This window comes from Cryptomeria japonica, chromosome 9 (genome assembly GCF_030272615.1).
Source record: "Cryptomeria japonica chromosome 9, Sugi_1.0, whole genome shotgun sequence".
Lineage (NCBI taxonomy): Eukaryota > Viridiplantae > Streptophyta > Pinopsida > Cupressales > Cupressaceae > Cryptomeria > Cryptomeria japonica.
Window position 1 is genome coordinate 273094470 of NC_081413.1, and position 4685 is coordinate 273099154.

Here is a 4685-nt window from a genome sequence, read left to right on the forward strand (position 1 = left end):
TACCATAAAGTCTTTCTTTGGAATTGGCAAAGTTTCTGGTCCATCAACTTTTGTAGTTGCAGAATCCATTCACAGTAGCTTACCACCACCACAAGGTGAGATTGTCATTGAGTTAAATGCATCAAATGAGGATGACAATACCAACACGGTAGAAGATATTCTAAGGGATACACACAATGAGATAATTCACTCGGATGCAAATGCTAGTACTGAAGATGATGTTTGTAGGAAGAAAAGAAAAAGGAAAATAAAACTGGGGCGAGAGTGGGAGATGACAAGGAGTTTTAAGATTGATTGGGTAGCAAAGTACCCATTCATTGAACCAATCCCAAATAATGATGAACAACCATTAGAATGCAAGTGTAAGATTTGTAGCTGGAAAAATAAAAGAGAGAAGAAGATGCAGCAAAAGCTTGACACCATAGAAAAGCATATTGGTAAGGTTTATGAAAACCAGATCATAGATGGAAAGGAAAAACCAGTAGTAAGATGGAAATTAAAGGAACAATGTCTTCATGTTAAGTATGTCGCGGAATATGAAGAGCATAACCACAAAATGACACTGATTGGTAATAGTGGATTTGGAAATACAATCAAGGCTGGGCTTGAACATGCAGCAAAAGATGTAAACCTAACAAAGACTGTTCAGATGAGTGTTATTTTTCATATTCTGTCGAGAGGGCATCCTATGAAAGATTTCCCAGAATTTAGTAATTTATTATCTTTTTTGAATGTTCCTCACTATCCTGTGTCACATTGGTCAATAAACGTTGGATGTGAAATGGCAAACTATCTTGCTGAGGTGGAAAAGAAAAATTTACAAGAGAGAGTAAAAGAGTCAAATTTTATTTCATTATCCATAGATGAAGTTATTGCGGTAGATAAAACTGCTTGGGTTTGTATGCATGTGTATACCATAAAAGAACACCTCCGCCGAGCTCATCTACTTTGTGTTCATAAAATGAGGGGCAATTCAACAGCATAAAATTTATATTTGGAAGTTAAGAAAGCTTTGAATGAAATTGCTGGTATGGATGACTTGACAATTGCCAAGAAGTTGGTGTGTGTTGGAGCTGATGGAGCTACAGTAATGCAAGGTCAAAGGACCGGTCGTTGTGCAAGATTACAAACTAGTATTGCACCATACATGGTTGGCACTCACTGCATGGCCCATCAAATGAATTTATAATATAGAATTGTAAGCAATTTCCCTACAGTGTCAAAAGTTGAAGATCTGGTCCACAAGCTCCACTCATACTTCTGTCGAAGTCCTAAACATTTTGTAGAATTTTAGATTTTTGTTGAGGGAGTAACAACACGAAACAAGCTTCTCAGGGATGTTGAGACCAGATGGAGCTCCTTGCATGGACTAGCGGAATGAGTTCTAACATAATATCAATCCTTGATCAGACTAATGTATGAGCAACGCCTCACAGTAGACAAAGCTCCTGATCTCTTATATAAGTTAAGTGATATAGAGACTATGTTAACTTTAGCTAGTCTTCTCCCCATGCTAGATTCAATGAACAAACTTGTTAAGAAAGCCCAAGACAGAACTATGTATATCAATGAGTATAAAACTCTACGTAAAATGACATGCTTGAGCCTGGATGGTCTATATTCAGATCTAACAGGATGAAGCCCAAATTTTTTTAGGTGGCAGATAATTACAGATTTGAATCATGTTGAATTTTTTTTACATTTCAATACAAAAAATGAGTTATGTGTCTTTGTAAAAGGATTTTAGATACCAATGCACCAATCTAAGACGAGCAAGCGAGGCAGAGCACTACTAGTTAAAAAGGAAGATTTTGACAGAATTGTTAAATCTGTTAGTGATAATTTGAAGTCTATTGCATATGAAATTTCAACTGAGATTCGTGAAATATTCCCTCGAGAAGAAATACTTGAAGCCATGGGTTGTGTGTATCCTCAATTTTGGCATTCAATTGGAGATAATCCAAATTACTGTAGCGTCCTAAAATTGTGACACTTGCAATTTCGACTGCATTTCGGTCTTCACGATGGCGACGCAACACGCAACCTGAATGGAGACCCCGAAACCTGATTATGACACTGAAAACTGCATTTTGTTGCACCCTGGCCTGAACCTCCTTTGCACCCTGCTGTCCCGGGAGGTGGGACCAGAGCGCCCAGCGCCCTGGTCCTTCAAGACCAGGGCGCCCAGCGCCCTGGTCCCCAGGACCATGGCGCCCAACACCCTGATCCCTGGGTCCTATTTGGGGCCCAGTCTCTTTTGGACTTCGGGTCTTTTTGTTTGCAATTTGGAAATTATCATTTCCTGGTCGGCCTAAGGTCGGGAAAATCAGTCTATCAACCCTAAATGACAAGTATATAAACTACATTGTCCTCTCCCATTTGGGTAAAAAAGGTCACATGTGTACAAAGCGTGGAAACTATACTCAAGCATTCAAGCATTCAAGCATTCCTTCAAGCAATTGATCATTTCAAGTCTCCATTCAAGGCTAAGTGTTGCATTCAAGACAAGGATTCAACCATTGAAGAGGAGATCACTTACAACATACTACAACAACATACAACATCTATACCTTCGCACATAAGGATACAAACATCCTTAGAACAAGGTATTAGTACTTGTTTTACAATCATTTACATTTACAACACTTGCTCATTTCTTGGTTAATTCCAAAACCGGGGTTTGACCTAAAGGCAAACCCCTAATCCCTAACCCCCCAATCATCTTCGCTTTTCTATGTGTAGGTTGCAGGTACGCGGCTGAAATTGAAGATCTGGAATCCTTGTGCAGAGACGAATAGATCCCCCTTCGTTTCATGGATTTTTCGGAGGACCATGGCGCCGGGCGCCATCGTCCTGACAACTTTTGCTCAAATTTATAGGATAGCGCCGTATCGACATTTTACTGCTAATTCCAGGTCCGCAGCTTCATACTGTATTCCTATCTCAGTTTATAAGCGAATCTTTCTCACTTTCTATGCATTCCTAGCTTAATTCTTCTATGCACATTCTTTACAAAAGAGGGTAGCCTTGCTGTCATAACCCTTGAAACTCATTTAGCATCCAATCTTGCATTGTGTGGGATTGGATCTTGTGGGTTTCAACCCCTCTTTTGAATGTAAAGTCTCTCCTCTAAGTGAAAACCATCAACCCTAGCGAGCCTCCCTTCTCTCTCCTTGGAGTTGGAAGAGGGGAGAGCAACTAGGGTTCGATCGCGATTTTCCGCTTTACATTTTGGTGAACCCGACGTGAACATCCTTTCTGATTTTTCATGCTTAGATATGAAAAAATTGATTACATTTCCATGTTTGATCTTTTGCAAAATTTTAGAGGTGATTGCATAAAAACCCTAAAATTTCTTTTTAGTAATTAAGCTTGTGAAATGTTTAATTGTTAATGCTTGTTTCAGATCTGCCCTTCTATTACAAATTATCAATTCATATCTATGCTTTAATTTTGAAAATTAAGTGGTTAAGTGTCAAAACCCTAATTTTTGAAACCTTCTTGATTCAACCTTTGACTGATAATTTCACTAATCAAAACATCTCCAAATCAGCTGTAACTTTGGATTCCGCAATAAAATCACAATATCTTTCATCCCTGAAAATTTGGAAAAAAGTTGCGAGGACCGTGTGCACTCCGAGCGCCATCGTCCCCGACATTTTTTCTGAAATTTCGGGAGCAAGATCTTACTGTATTTTCCTGCTCAAATCCAGAATTTTGGTTGATTTTATCAATTTTAACACCTTCAAAATTAAAGTCAAAGTTGGTCTAGGGATTGCTTGGATTAACGCTTCTAAACATTCAAAAATCATCGAAATTGAAATTTTATGTCAAAATTGTGTTTCTTACTATCCTAAATCTGAAAAGTGTGTTGGCATTCATTCGAAATTTCAGTGATTCATTCAAATTTTTGCAATTTGTGACTTTTGAAATTAAGTGCTTAATTACAACAACTTTAATTTCCGCTTTCAAAATTGAATTTTGCGTGAAATTGAGTCAACTTTTGAATTTCAAAACTTGCATTGCTTTTGACATTCCCTCTAAAATCATAAAATTCAAAATTTCAGTTTCCCTCTCTTTTTCAAAATTCAAATTTTGCATTTTTCGACAATCTTGGTAGGGTTCAATTTTGAGATTGCAACTTTAATTTGGCCTATCTACAGATCGTAAAATCACTCAATTTTTTCAGATTAGCTTTAAAATCATCATACCTTTCATCCCTGCAAATTTTGAAAAAAGTTGCAAGGACCATGTTGCACTCCGAGCGCCACGGTCTCGGACATTTTTTCCGAAATTTTGAGAGACTGTCGTGATTGCATTTAACAGCTTAAATCCAGAAGATTGGCTGATTTTACTGAAAATTGCTACCTCTAAAATCAAAATTTTCTCTCCCTCTCTAGTGCATGAGTTTTACAACAATAAGCCCTACTTACACTATTCCCGTTAGACGAAGCCGTAGAATTAAGTCTTTCCGAGGTTTAATTACCGAGGAGATGGAACCTAATTTGAATAGCCTTTTTAACGAGGACATGGGTAATTCCTCTAATCCTCCTAATGATGAAGAAGCTCTCCATGAGGTTTCTGAAGAACAAATTTCGAAATTGGATAACCAATTTGATGATTTTCGACAATGGATGTCTCATGAGTACCCCGATAGTCAAGCTCTTCCTTTAATTGAGGGTCTA